A 17466-nucleotide genomic window follows, 5' to 3' on the forward strand; every position below is an offset into this window, starting at 1 on the left:
TACTAAACAGATTTTGTTGAAATTCGGTATACGGGCGGTATGACCTGTTTTGGTTGATAGAATACTTTTTATCCTGATAAAATGCTCCCTTGAGATAAGGAGCCGGGATGAGTGTCTATCTATTATATTATAAAGCTATCTAGCCCAGCATCTGCTCAAATATGACCGCGATATAAAAATACTTCGATCGCATTTCATTTTTTCGAAAACAATAAAACTTATACAAAACGAATTATTTAAGATCAAACCATCAATTCATAAGGATAAAATACAATGAATTCCCGACGATTTTATTATATATCTTATTGCTTTCTCATATATTATGTACACCAATATACCTTTCAACATAATACATAATACATATTATATATTTTCGTGCAAAACCACTGATCGTAACACAGTCATTATAATCAAGCTCGACCTTGATGCGGTCACGAGTTGACAAGTCGCTATATTTGCTTTTAGAAAATTATCTTTGTATGCCGTTCTGAGGATAATTAGCGGATGATTTGTTCCTTGGTATTTGGTATGAGCGATGGAGATAATATAATAGATCCCAAATGATGTCTACTTTCATAGTATACTCCAATCATTTTTTTTATGTCATAGCGGGCAACTGAGCTGGTGGTTCGCGTGGACGGTAAACGATCACCACAGCCCATGAACATTCGCAGAGGCTCAGACCTCTGAGAATACGCTGACCGCTTTTAAGGGGAAAGGGATGAGGAAAGGATTGGTGACTGGAAAGAAGGAATGGACTGGGAAGGGCTAGGAGAAGGAAATAGGCCTCCGGCTCCCCCACTCACCGTACGAAACACAATAGCAAGATATTATTTTACGCCGGTTTTCTGTGGGGGTGTGGTACTTCCCCGGTGCGAGCTGGCCCAATTCGTGCCGAAGCATGCTCGACTACCAATTCTGCTATTCGATATAGCTAGGGCCACATTTTTTTGACAATTGACAACCCATTACTATGTTATGATATGTTTTTTTTTCATTATTTGAAACCTTTCATCCACCTCATTATCCTCCATCTTCCCAATTAATTCTGCTCTAGTTTTGACAATTTAAAGGCGGAAGTTTATTTTGTTGTTAAAAGATATTTATTACATATCTTATATTAAAGTTTCATATCACGCTTATATCAAACGCCATCTCTATCATATTCGAAACGAACAAATTACACTAATAAGATTCAAAAATTTATATCACTAATTAATATAATTTGTAAAATTTACGCACGTCTAGCAAATCAAAATAACGTTTTAATTACAGAAACCTGTATCGACTTCAATTCCGAACGAAAATAACGCATTAATTCCGAAGAATTTATAAAACATAATAATCAATTTGACATCGACATTTTGAGCTAAAGAAAACCGCTACTGCCTTTTGACAAATACACATAAATAACTCAAAAGGTTATTAATAAACCGGTTTTAATACATTATTTATAGTGGCGGTTCGTCTGATGTTAATAATAGATAGATATGTCTTTTAGTATTTTATGAATCTAGTACGACAAATTATTTTAACATTTTTAGTGGAAGATAGAACTTATGACCCGGATGATCTATGTAGATAACTGAATCTTTTTAAGGTTCTTTCTTTCTTAAAGATATTTAGCTATCTACACAGTTCTTTCGATCTATCTCTTTACATGGGATTTACACATATATGGTTTAATAATATACTAAAATAATTACCAGGATTAATTAAATCTTTACTTCTAATAAAAATCGTGTCAAAGCAGGTGCCAATGTGTTACACTAACGAATAGGTGATAAAACAAATTGTTAATTATTTATGACTCATAATGTATCTCATATATACTGCTAGTCATATAATGTCGCGCCTAAATACTTGAAATTATTTTAATAATTTTCATTTGTAAACTCTTACCATCGTTTGTATTATAAGGTTATTTTGTCCGACACATAGTTATGATAACTTTTATTAATTTAACATATTAAGTGACGTCATCATTCTGTTCTACAAAAAAAAAGTCACCGACGTCTCCGGGCGTAAAGTACCCTAGATTCTAAAATGGGACCAGATTCCTATCAAACACAAGAAGAATCACTCTAATTGGTTGAAAACGATGAATTTAGAACCTCCTTCGTCGTTTGAACGTCGCTAGTAAAAACATTATTATTTTTGTTTATACCGATAAAAAAATAACCAAAAAAAATTCATATGACGAAAAACATATATATTTAAACCTTAAAAATATGATCACATAAATATGTTTGGCGCATTTTTTCTTTAAAATAAACAAATTTAAAAAAAAAGTGCGCGAAATCGCTTTACTACTTAGACCACAGATTAACGAACTAGCCTTTCGCATTGTCTATGCAAATTCCAACATTAATTGGCGTGACCCCAACACAACAACTTAATACCCATGCACTCGTGTGCAATAAACATTTAAATTATTTTTTCAAAAGTCCTCTTAATTGCGCATCGTAAACCGTTAATTAGAGGTTGTGATTTATCTCCTCTCCTTTATCTTCGATTTTATATTTTTTGCTGTCCGTCACAAATGAAAGATGTGAATGACATTTTCAATTTTAGAATTGCACGATGGATAAATTTAAACTCATACTACGTTCAATGTTTGAGAGTTGTGAGTGTTTAAATAATTTAAATATTTTAACGTTTGGCTCACTGTAAAATACCTATATTAGCTAATTGATAAGCGTTGACAAAAATTTTTTTTTTTTATTATTTTACTTTACTTTTAAACATAAATTGTAACATGAATTTACAAATAATATGTATATGAATTTAAAGGGAAGGAAGTGTCTTCTGAGATACAGGTAAAAACCTACTTCAGAAGACAGAGCATCATTGTCAATTTAATATTTGTCCTTGCTAATAAATATATTTATTTTATTTTTTAATCACTTGGATGTTTATAACATAGTCACCGAAAGCGAATTCACAGATTTTGACAATTACATACACGCGCAATTACGTCACATATACTTTTATAATAATTGTTAATCCCAAGCAAAACCGGGCCAAATATAGCAAGCTTACAACTTTATAACCATACAAAATGCATACAGAATAAAAAAAAATATTGACCAATATTGTAAAGAAAATTGACAGCCCTAGTCCCAGGGCTGACGCAAACATTGAAAAAAAATGGTAAAAACAGAATGATTTACAATTTGTCACACCCATAAGACGCGTGAATGACATATCTTGTGGAAAACACGATAAATACGTATTTACATTTAATTGTCATCAGGTGCACACCATGGTGATTAGCATAGATATTTATGAGCAAAGACAATGCATAACATTTTCTATAAACGTTGAATATCGGCCAAGATACGTATTTATGTACGCTTGGGTTCTGCTAAGGTTAATAAACGAAGGTTTTGTAGTAAGCTTGTTTTCATATGTATATGTTTTATCATAAAGAATGTTATTTTTTACATAGAAGATAACTAAACGAAAAATGTTTAAATTAATTTAAATAACGTAGGTAAATAAAAATAATACATAGACATTGTTTAAACTGCAATCAAATTGAAAACTATATCTTTATACAATTTGTATGCCAATTTGTGATCGTGAAATTAATTTTTAAAAAACTTTGTTACCACAATTCTGACAAATACATTCATAAATTAATTACAGTACAAAAACACACCATAAAAACACTCGAAGAGTTGTTGGCATAATCCTATCCTACTTCCTACTAATCCTACTATCCTACTAAATATTATAAATGCGAAAGTTTGTGAGGATGTGTGTGTGTTTGTTGCTCTTTCACGCAAAAACTACAGAACCGATTGCAATGAAATTTGGTACGTAGACAGCTGGACAACTGAAATAATACATAGGCCACTTTTTATCCCGATATTCCTACGAGACACGGACTTACGCGGGTGAAACCGCGGGGCGCAGTTAGTACACTATAAATTAGGAAACTTCTGTTTTTGGGTGCGTAGGTCGAAACATAATAGCAGTAAATAAAGGACTTATGGAGCACGATCTCAGCTAAAAATGTTTTTATTAGTGTAAAAAAGCACATTTGGGACAATAAGAAAACTGAATATTATATCGCTTTAGATGAACGTGGAATACGTATACCTTATGAATAAAAAACAATATTAATATCTCCTATAAAAACTTTACCTAGTAAATTACATATAATATCTCTCTTTAAATAAATTTACATAATGTCCAATAAAAATCAATTGTTTATTAGGTATACAATTTTTAAATATCAAATACATACTACTTCTAAATGTTCCACATAATTTTTCCCATAATTTACATTATAAATATCCTGTGAATTAATTACGGATTCCTAAAACCAGTGTCATCACATACTAGGTACAAAGGAAGTAACAGATTAAAAAATACATGTGTATGTCGGTTTAAGGTGAACGATAAAAAATAAGTAATGCGTGTATATTACACGGTATTAATGAATCTGCGTATAAGGATATGCACGAGGTGTACAAAACAGGGCGTTTCTTAGTACTTATTATTAGAATTCACTTAGCCATAATTTAACTACAAAATTAGGTATTAGGCAGTGTTAAGGAAGCAAACATTTAATGATATATGTTTATAGCATTTGATTAAACTCCTGATACGTAGGTTAACAAAAATACTAGTATTGTGTTATGTTATCTGTGATCAAAAATAACTTGATTTATATTTTAAAAAAAACGGATCCATCTTAATAAACTCTTCGATAAATGCAACACAATTAATCTTTCGCTATTGCCACTAGCGACATTTAGTCGCGAATTCAATTGCAACACACAGGAACATTAGCACAGATTATGTTAATAAAATTTGACAGAACCAGTCGGCTTGTGAGACAATGTGTGCGACAAATCTGTGTGGGAACTGGGTCGGAGATTCGTTATGACACGAAGGCGCCAGCGCAGTTTGTTGATTTGAGCGCAAGTTATACGATTGTCGAGTATTTTTAAGTGAAAAAAAACGTTATATTGTAATGACTTTTATTTTATTAAAATAGTTATAAAAAGCGTTTCTTGGGTAAGTTTGAATGTCTTGCGAACTTACTTGTAGTACAAAAAGTCTAACCATGTTCTTTTGCTTTTTCGAAATAAAATAAATGTATCGGTGTTTTGCTCAATACTAAGTTATTGTCATAGGTCATAGTCATTTATGACTTTATTACTAAAATATGACGGATAAAATAATAAAAAAGAATAGTCATGTTTATATTAATAACTTATAAATCGCTAATTAGTTTGCATGTAATACCTGTACCTGTTATCGTTTTTTTTTTAATCTTCTTAAAATCCATAAATATGTACTCGTATAATTTGTTTACCATAAAACCGCCATCTCTCATACCTTCGTCCTCTCCTTGACATATCATGCAATTAGAAAGAGTCCATCCTGGTGTATACGTGATTCAATCTTAGAGAGTAACGATTAAATGACTCGACGATACGCGATCGAGACAATCGACTCAGAATCGATTCCGGTGAATCGTAAGGGAATGACAGACGTCGAAAAAAATCGATGTTTACATGCGTTTGACGGTGGTTTTGTACTATCGGAGAGCTTTTAGGTGGTTCTCTAAATAGTTTCTCACTTGAATAGTATGATAAAACATCTTCGGTGGAACGTTTTACAGAATATAACTAGTAATCGATAGTAGGACATCACTAGTGGACAGTGAAACTTTTATAAATATCAAATGCAATTAAAGTTTTTCAATATATTGTGACATGACCTGATGACATGATGATATAGACGTTTTTAACTATTTACTACCTACACATGTGTATTACTTATGAGACTTTTAATAGGATTTGTTATTTCTTTTAACATTATTCATTTATGCTCTGATCTATGCCTTCTTCAAAAAGTGTCCAAAAAAAATCAACCATCTTTCATCATTCATCACATTTTTTAGTTTCTGAATTAAGAATATTAATAAAGATTCTTAGATGATTTTATAACAAGTAATTAGAGTGCATTTTAAGCATCAAGCTTTTATTTCTATATAGCCGTCAATAAATTCTTAATAACACTATTTTTCGTTTCGTCGTCTGATTGTGATTGGTCATAGATATTTATAATAAGACTTAAAGATTCTTTGAAGACGTTCAGTTCTATATCAGTCATTAAATATTCCTGAATTAAATATTTTTTCAACACGTCGATAAGGCCATTAACAGAAAGTTCCGACTGCCGATACCACAGAAGAGAACTAGTCAATAACAAGTAAATATGACCTAATATCACTTAGGACCTCTATCGATTCTCATATAAAATGCATGCGTAAAAAACTGTGACGTCACGATACTAATTGTAACAATCATGCCTCCGACATGCACGATCCAAACGGTCTGACATCGACACCGGCTGTTAACTGATTTTTAACTATTTGTAATTCTTGGAAGGCCGTTTAATCCGCTTTTTATAGCCCCTACAGAGCTTTTGTATCAAAATTGTTAACACCTTATAAAACTTTAGCTATGGTTACGCAACGAAAACATTTTTTGTCACACTAAGAATAGAATGTTTTGCTTTGAGACACATTTTTTATTGACTGACTGCTGAACGTAAGAAACAGCACTATCCCTTCTTTTAACATTTTACTCTTTTTACATAGTAAAGACTATAGAGACAAAGTAATAATCAATTAAATAATAATCAAATTACTTTCAATATGACAGAATTGATTAATTCATTTGTAAACAAACTATTATATTATGTACACACGTAATAAAACTACACATCTATTGAGGTCTTATCGTTCTTATAACGGATCCATAGAATTTTCTTTACGGACCTCTATACTCGGGAGCTTATTTGTCAATGGAAATGTCGTGCATGGATGCATGGAATATTACAGAAATTACAGAAGTAACTATTTTAGAAAATGCTATTCCTATTACAACATATTCAAAAATAATTACAATTTTACTATTTCATTCAATATTTATTATCATTCAAAGTCTTTTACATTTTTGTGGATCCTTACCGCTACATTTGCAACATATTATATTCCTACTAGTACTCGTCTCCATGTAGCAAACAAACTAACAAAAAATACGTAAACCAAAGCCGCAGCAAAAACGAAGCGCAAATAACCTTAAAATACTCTATGAACATGAATAATATATCAAAAATAAATTACGTTCTCGTCGGCTAAGCAGTCGTGTAAATAACATATCATCTGGCGTATAATCTGCGCACGCGCATTTCCAAGATCTATGCGAACGTGTGACAGGTAATAAGCGAAACACCATATTATGCGACCCCGATACCTTAAAGACATAAGGTAATTTAGAATTCAAGGGCGATGATTTGACTTCGTTTGGAATGTGCTAAGATGAGTATTTTGGTGGGAGAACTAACATTGAACTATTTTTGGTAAGGATTAAAGTTATGGATATGTTTGAATAAATTCAATATTTTTAATTTTAATACACATTTGATGCAATAACTGTACAAAATATTAAGACCGAAAGCCATAAATATACATTAAGCGGTCCTTATGCCTTACCCACTTAATGCATTAAAAATTTCGTTATATTTACGTTATAATCCAGAAGGTACATAGTAATTTTTCAAAGAGCTAGCACACCACACCCGGTCATAAGAACTTGTGCTGATAATATACTGATTTTGTTACTCCAATAAGAAATGGTCGGTCTCATAATCAATTTTTTTTTAAATAAATTAACATGAATGTTAAATTTTGTGAGCCTATTCTATCCATAAACTTTCACAACACTAGAGAAATTGCTAATTACAATATACTTTCACGTTTATTTATTAGTTAAATATCTTGTAAATAAATTGTTTTAAACGTGTCGAATTAGTTGTATAAATTACGTAATAGTGTTTTGTTTCAGAAATTCAAATTAATTAAATGTGAAGTCGTATAAAGTAACATGTTTTATTAATAACATATTAATACACCTAGAGTAGCGACAGGACATGTGTGTGCGTTTGTTGCTCTTTCACGCAAAAACTACTGAACCGATTGCAATGAAATTTGCTACGTAGATAGCTGGATAACTGGAATAACTTTTTATCTCGACATTCCTACGGGACACAAAGTTATGTAAATAAAATAAAAGTAAAATACTAATTTCTTGATTACGTCACAGCAATTCCAACCGATTTCAAAATTAATTATCAATTGGACTGTGTTCTTTTGGCATTGTAACCCCAGAACTTTCATTATGATGATTTTTTTTATTTGAAAGTTAGTGCCTCCCGTGTGTCCCATCAAATTAGGTCTAGTTCCGACAAATTGACGGCGATTTGGATTTTTGTTAAAAATTGTTATAGTCTTTATTAAGGTCTAACACCTTGGCCAAATTGATCACAGTAATGACTATAAATGACTGGCTTACTCATTCACGTAAAAATCATTTAAGTTCAGCACGACTATCATTGGTCTGCGTCATTGAGATAAAATCACGAAACAAGTGACTAATATTCTTGTAATTGTTTGATTACGAATAATCACTAAATCATCTTGAACGTGAGAAAACATGGTTCCTGTATGACGCCGGGGGCTTCTAGTTTCCGTGGATGACGTGCCTGTTCCGAACTTTGAGGCAGATGTTTGTTAAATACTATTGCGTAAAGTTTGCCAGAGTAGACTTGGGTAGGTACTGTAAAAGTACTCTATATCAGAATTACCTGTGTCATTCGAATGTAAATTTCTTGCTTGTTATTATATAATAGTCGGTATGTCGGGTGGAGCGCCTGATGGCCAGCGCTACCACCGCTCAGAGATAAATAATAGAGAGCTTCAGAGATAAAGAATCAAAGAAGGAAGGAGGGGAAGACCAGGAAGGATTGCTAAGCGTAGGGAAAAGAATATATCCCTCCAGCTCCGCTACTCATTAAAACCTTTTTCATCCTGCTATTGCACGCCGATTTCCTCTGTTTATGCTACCTTTCTCGGTGCGAGCTGGTCCATGTCTTCTCTACTCCCACGATAAAAATGTACGATTAGGTAGTTTCTGAATTTACTCACTATTATAATTATCATTCATAAAATTAAACCACTGCTGTGATTAAAGAGTCTTAAGCCTAAACGTTATACTTCCAAGCATAACCATAAATATAAAAATCAAAGAAGTAAAAATGCGAAATATTATAAAATCCAATATTAAACATATGCATATAACATATCATATAAAACGTTTAACTATTATCACTTCCATTCAATTATTAAATAAACCATTGATTTAAATCCCATAAACCTAACCTATTATAAAGTTATCATGATAAATAAGTATCAATTATTCGATCTAGAATTTTCTAAAAACTACATAATGCACTTCCTATGGGTATTATTAAATGCAGTAATGTCAGGTGGCTAATTGGCTCGAGTCGGATGATTCCAATCAGGTGTAATTGTGTCACGTTTATTCATTACAATAATGGATTAAAAATATACTATAATACACGTCACTTGGAAATTCAATGACGCAATCGGGTTGGTTCTGCGGTTAGATCTAGATAGGAATAGGTTTTCGTTGGGGACTTTTTATATGAGAGCAGCGAATTAATACTGGAATGCAACCTAAAATGCCCATGTATTTTAGGCCCATGTCTCTTAAGCTGATTAATCATTTATCGTATTTATTAAAAAAATAATAGGAAAACTCGTAGCTATAGCGTGTTTCATTAAAGTAAAATGTCTTATATATCAAAAAAAGTAAGAGCTATACAAAAATAACATTATTTCAAAATAACAAACATACAAAATAATGAAAAATAATAAGAAACCGATCCAGAGTATCGTCAAACCTAAGGCGGATAAAAAACGCATTACACAATATTCATATTTATATAATAAACATGACCGATCACAACTAACATGTACTTGGACGAAAGAAGACGTATGGTGACCCCCTGACCTGCTCGGGTTTACATGACAAATGACGTCATGGAATTTAATCACAGGCATGTACCCTTTGGTTCTTGAGGGGAAAAGTTGTTCTGTCAGCCATATGACAGTTCGGAAGATTGATATCATGATATAAAGCGTTTGATGCACAGTCTTTCATCACGAACCTACCTCTTGCGTACATACTGATTCTCGCGACTTTGAAATGAGGCAAACGTATTATACTTAAGTATACATCGTTATAATATACACCATATTTATAGCAGTGGTGGCTCAGTGGTGAGGACCTCGGACTTCGAAATCGATAATTCGGGGTTCGAGACCAGGCGAGTGTGCAAGAAATAAATTGATTTTTCACTGCACATGTGGATAACATCATCACTGCTCGAAACGGTGAAGGAAAACATCGTGAGGAAACCGGCGTGTCTGAGAATCAAAAATTCGACGACATGTGACATCTGCCAACCCGCACTTGGCCAGCGTGGTAGATTATGGCCTAAACCCTCATGGGAGGCCTGTGTCCCAGCAGTGGGTATCAGCTCCGTTGGATGTCTCCATCAGGATAAAGATAACTATTATTGCAAATATCTATCCAGGCACGCTGAGTTGAGTACCTTGATTTTAATAAAAATAACCCTATATTAAAACTAAACTTATATTTGTGAAAATTATCTTCTTTCGTCCAAGTACATATAGCTTTCCACATTCAGTTTTCGATAGCCCATTTATTGAGGAAGGCTTTAGGCTTTATACGTACCACGTGTTACGTACATTTTAGTATAACGGTCTCATCATCATGATCTTCAACTTAATACGAATAGCTAGCAATTTTCACTATTCTCGACTATCTAACAAGTCTAAAGACAAAGTGACATTATTTCCATAATATAAACACCCACAATATTACAAATATCTTTACACTAAAATCTAGGTACACACAATGCACTATGTCAAAATACCCACAAGCTGAAAGCTTAACTAATTCGCTAAATCGCAACAGACGTGATCCCAGTTTATCACTCGCTAAACATAATGATTGATAAATAGCTATTCCCACGCCCACTAGCACTTTCAACACGGCGACACCCACTCGCCCACTAAATTATATCGAAGGATACCTTAATAAGAAGAAAATTAAACCAATTTACTTGATTTATAGGCTATTTGAAAGTTCTGAGACAATAATATTTAAATTAATGTTTTGTATGTTTGTACTTATAAACGTATAAACCATTTTAATACATCGTAATAAGATGACCGTAGTTGACGTTATTTGTCTTTAATATAAAAGTTTGATAGTCATAATCAATACTGTAATACTAAGTCATATTTCGACTTTCCTCGCATAGCCTCCACAAAAATACACATTATCCAAGAACCAGCTTTCTGCTATCATTCAGCTTACAAAAAATTCATTTCCCTATATTTTTTTAATTATATTAGATTACTATTAATATCATGGTACTAACTTCATGTTTTCATATTATAATATAGCATTCAGTTCAAGGAAAGATTTACATTTATTTTTAAGGTACATAAAAATAATCAACCTCTATAAATTCGAAACTAGCTGTCCAAATCACGAGCGCTAAATCTCTCAAATCCCTATAATTTATAACTAGGGTCCTCAGGGAGTAAGTGATATTCGGACCTCCTCCTACATAAGTAATGAGGTCTAGGACGTAGGCCTCGAAGGACCTCCGTGAAAATGAAAAGTGAATTTGACATTTAACATTCATATATTATGAATTTCCGACTCAAATCCCTGTAACATATGTTTAATTAAGCGAGAGATTTAACGTATAGCATTTACTAGCTGGATCCTGTGGCTTCACTCGTGTAGTACCCGACTAAAATGTAGCCTATAATCTAGACTATATAATTTAACGGTTATTTAACTAAAGCGCTTTATTTTAAGTTGTTAAGAACTAGGTAAGACAAAGACCAGAATTTCAGGTCTCTTTAAGTTTTTAGTGATACAAATCTAGTGCTAAGAGATGATTAATTCGTTCAATAGCTTCAAGAAATTCTGAATTTGTTATGTTTGAAAGAATTTATCATTTTTATCAAAAAATAATAAATTTATTATGTAATATCTTCATTACATCCATTAGATAGAAGTATAAGCATATATATTTCAATGTTTTACTTTATTTCATCGATATGTACTTTGTTTCATGAATTTTTGTAAATCAATATCAAATATCAGTTGCTTATTATATTTTATAACATTATTGTTACTCGTTTATATATCGCCTTTAAATGACAATGAATTTTTTGTTTCTCACTTGAAGAGGACTTCTTAGACACTATCTACCGACATCTTCATTCGAGCCATCGGAGTAATTAGAAAAACTGCTTTGGAAAATCGTATCTATCAGTTCTCGATTCCCATGTAGCGCTGTAATTGCAGTCGCTTCAAGATGAGCTAAAGACATAATTTCCAATCATAAACAACATCCGGGTTGGTTGAAGCCTCTGCTGAGATTTAATCAAAATGTTTTGGCACGAATCTCTTAAGATACGTTAACGGTAACTTTCTGTTAATTTGTCAAACTGGTTTACGGCAAAAACTCCGCTTATCAAGATAGCGCTAATCAAGGTCGTTTTTTTTTAAATCGCTTTATTAATGTTCCGATCGTTTGGGGCTATTTGACAATATGCTCAATGCTCAATGCTTGAAAATGGTTGCATGTAGATGGAAATGTTAGAACTATTAAGCTATCCATATATAACTTACTAGCTGCGCCCCGCGTTTTCGTATCGGGATAAAAAGTTGCCTATGTTATTCCAGTTGTTCAGCTATCTACGTACCAAATTTCATTGCAATCGGTTCAGCAGTTTTTGCGTGAAGTAGGATTATATAAATTAGACTTCTAAAGATATCAAAAAGAAGGCGTATACGGTCGCCGGAATGAAATGAAAAATCTATAAAGTTCGTATTATTTTCAGAAGAAAACTGAAGATTTAAAAGTCCCTTCCAAGAACTTTCTAGAACGGGCAAGGCGAATAAGCAGAAAAGCTAAATAAACTACATTTCTGGGAAAAAATGTGAGTAGATATAATTCTTTATAAAGTTGCTACAATAGGTTATGCCGTAAAATATCGATAGATATGTATCTTCGCACATATGTTATACATAATTGTAATTTTCTTTTTAAAAAATAGGTGCTTAACATTATATGCCCTAAAAGGGCATTTTTTTCTACTCTCAGAGGATAACATTACATTATAGTTAGGTAGAATACTCATATAACTTTTATATTTGAATATAAAAGTAAGTTTACACGTCTGGAAGTCGTAATTCACAATTAAAGCTTACAATTACAACTATCACACTGGGCAAAAACCTGTAATGGCATATGACAATTATGATGAAATAAATAATATCATTATAAAACATAAACTCACGATAAAACCCACACTGTCCCGCCTCCACCAGAAATCAATTCAATCCAAAACATCAGTCACTAAATCTCGAAATTTCTCGAAATAGCTCATACAAATCTCTCAACTGTACTTACAGCGAAGCAGAGTCGCGGTTTAAATGTGTATATATAAATAAATCCATCCGTCGGAGATTATCGTCAATCATATAAAACGAGACACACTATCAATACATTCCACATTTGTTTTTGTATCCATTAGCCACAAAAATAGTTCGGTGTGTGCCACCAGACGCATAAGTGCGTCATTGATCGGATCCGCCATTTTACTAGCTGCGCTTTATGTAGTAAGGTTTTGCATACTTGAAAACCTCGTACCACCCGCGCTTAAATAGTTATTGTAGCTTGCTGATAAAATTTCGGTTGGACACTTGCAAGCTTTCGTAAAACGTACCGTGTATTCTACTTTCAATCATTTTCGTATTTTTTTAAAGCAAATACATTATTTTAAATATCATTTTACTTCAAATAAAGACAATCGGAACAGCCCCTATTAATTTCTAACCTACAACATTCAAATTAACGACACATCAACGAGATTCCGCATTCTATTTTCAAATAAAAAGCCGTTACAAGGGATTAGTGTTGCAAACCGCAATATAAAAATCGAACTCGATAAAACAGAAGACTGTAAAATTCTTTATTCAAAAGTTTATTATCCGTGGACGTCGAGTGGTAGCGTCACGTATCGACATCAACCGATACTTGGCGCGCGCTCAAATTGATATTGGATTTATTTTCAATTTTAACGCGCCCTCTTTAAGTTTATAGGTTAATTTGCGCGTAGAGGCAGCGATGCCGAACGATTTTCGGGACATATTCTATCACTTACATTTCTATCAGGAAATGTAAAATTTGTAAACAAAACCATTACAGTATTATAGATACTTTTATTGTGATCGATTAATTAAATATTTCATAAATAGTATCTACTACATACTTATAAAAATCTCAAAAAATGAATATACTATACGTAGGTAGGTATTTAATTTACTTTTCAAACAATATTATAATTTTCTATGCCATTTGATTACTAGTCTAAAAATAAGTAGTTACATCAATACTTCCATTGAAAAAATCAGCCAATACGACGTTTCGCACAATACAAAAATATATTAGCAAAATAAAACAAACCACTTTATTTTCCCGGCCTCTACATGGAAGCGATCTATAAAGTTGACAGTGAACAGGCGCCACCGCGGATACAAACGTCAAACGCTATTTCTGTTGTAGTGCGGCGATACACTCCTTCACCTCAGGCCCTCCCCCCCCACGCCCCCCACCGCACAACCAACATCTGGTTAGTATAAAGCATCTTATAATAACACTGTCAAAATTTCATAGAATGTCTATGTTGTGTGGATTGTTTGATTTTTTTATTGGTGTTTAATCTGTGGTCAGACAAATTAAAGGTGACAAAAATTTATCTCAATCTAGCGATACAAAAATTTCATAGCAAATCAGAGAATTAAAATTAATAAATAAAGTAGAAATATTCCTAATTTACAAGTACCTATGTAATCCTTATCTACTAATATTATAAATGCGAAAGTGTGTTTGTCTCCTTTTTTCTTTGACTACGGGTGATATAAGTAGCTACTTATATAGATTTAACCTAACATTAAAAAAAATACGAATAAATGTTTGATTTAAACAAGATTTTTATTTACCAAAAATCCCTTATTTTAACCTTAAAAACGCAATGGTGGACATATAATTTACAAAATATCTACACAAACAATTACATCAGAATCCCTTCACCCGATCCCGTGAGCTACAATACCTTTCATACACACTTCTACGGTTCTAGTAGGATTTCAATTCACAACCCCTTACAACAGAAACACAACCCAACAACCAAAAAGGGTAATAATGGCAATTTTCAATCCACTCACGAAGAAGCAATGCATTAAGGAACCATTTCTTCCCATAAACAAACATTTGCGTTCACTGCAGCTGGCGGGTGTCTCCAATAAAATTGGGAAGGTGATAAAAATGCAAGGGGGCAACACCGGCGTATGGTAATGCAGTAACATATTGCTATCGGTTTGCTTGTGTAATTGGAAAAATGTGCAATTTCTTAGTTCTTTAGACATTTCTTATTTAAGCCTTAGGTATAAATTAATGTATTTCAATGTATATTTACTCTTTCTGCAACAGTTGCATATGCAATATTTACATATACTGATATAATAACAGTTTTCATCTCACATATTGCTTTTTTTTCAGAAATTGTGGCAATGGACTTCAATAAAAATTTTGAAAAGATCTTCGCTAATATGGGGATTTCAATGAATGTACAATACACATATGAAAAGGATGTCAACGGTATGTCATATTTGTGTCAAACACAGCGGCCATAATATAATACAAATAAAAATAATACTTCCGTCAATTTCTCACTCTCATCATCATCATCATCATCATTATCAGCCCATATATGTTCCCACTGCTGGGACACAGGCCTCCTATGAGGGTTCAGGCCATAATCCACTATCATAACATAACACACTCTCAGACTCATGTTTCAAATATTTTCCGTTCATAGGTGAGATGACGAAGAAGATACCAATATAAAAAAACCTAGAGAAAGTTAGACCACCAAACCATACAATAAACAAACAATACAAGAATATTTCACGCACGACACTCAAAGTCACTGTTCATTTTAAGACCTTAAAAGTCAAAGTCAAAAGTGTCAGGCTGCGGCAACATGGCGCGTCAAAAACATCAGTTCTGCGTGTCAGGGTTGTCACGATCCGGTGAATTTTGCATCGGAGCTTCACGCCGCTAATGTGACAAGTGATAGCCCTATAAGATTGTGAGTCCGCCCGCGGAAGATGTGTTTATTCAATGCATAGTAAATTTTTTCTTGTGAGTAGTGACATAATATAGTATATATTTCCGGTATATATTAAGGTATACTCTAAACAATCCATGTCAACCACCGCCGCAATTAGAGACAAAGTTAATATAATTCAACAAAATACCATTTGGAAAATTCGTCTGAATATGTTTTAACATTTTTCTTTCACGTCACTGCTCAGGTTATTATATTCAAGATAGTTATTTTAAATTTTTTATTTATTGTACAATTGATTTAGTTACAAATTTTATAATTTTACGTGAGATTCTGATTTCAATCTAAACTAATACGAGAGATTCGTAATATGTATTTTCCGCAAATAACGTCCCTACAACCTGATTAATTATTCTTCTCAGAAATTATTTAATTCCCTATAGTTAAAACAATTTCATGTAAACATTTCCTTAAACCGTATAATGCCGCGATAAATATCAAAAGCGCGGGAATATCTATGACGCGTCACGGCTGACGTCACGTGACGTCACGGCGATTGTCTTTGATCAGAACATGTGAAATATTCATGACACCCCACGACATGAAACGAATTTACATCATAAGAGAACAGAACAAGGCCTTTATTGGTTTCATTTTGCATGCTATTGAAATTTTCATATTTTAAACTCCCGTCTACGAAGTTTATAGATATGTAATGTTTTCGTGATAGAAATAAAATGTGGGTACATTTCGAAAAGTCTTTTCTTATTTGTTGCGTTTATTGTACAATTTGTTATATGGTAGGTAATATATTGAATATTTTGCGTAAGCTTTTAATATTATACTACTAAATTAACTAGATATATTTAGATACTTTCATGAGGTATCGAAACGATAAAAATAGTTTTATTGTTGCATGTATAAAATATGTTATAATTCGCTTTTTACTTTAAAATGTAACTCAACGCATTTTTTTACGTCTCATACTTTTTCAAAAAACAAACAACTATAAACACACATTTTATAATCAGTAAATTAATAAAAAAAATCTAATAACATTAAAACAAACCAACAGTCACCCCGATTAAACAATAATCAAAAACACCAGCCAATTTCGAATTTGTTCAAAAAACGTGGCACATCTTTGAGAATTTTTAAACAGTCATTAGATATTCCCAGTCAAGACGGTCTCTTTGAATAAAGCTGCTGGAGACAGATTAAAGTGAAGCCGGAGGCTGCGCAGGCTTCCTTGAGACTTTCCTCTAGATTAACATCTTTGTCTATGAAATTATGTAATTATCGTGACAATGTTTGAACGAGATAAAAGG

Source organism: Zerene cesonia, chromosome 4, assembly GCF_012273895.1.
Source record: "Zerene cesonia ecotype Mississippi chromosome 4, Zerene_cesonia_1.1, whole genome shotgun sequence".
In the NCBI taxonomy this organism is placed as follows: Eukaryota; Metazoa; Arthropoda; class Insecta; order Lepidoptera; family Pieridae; genus Zerene; species Zerene cesonia.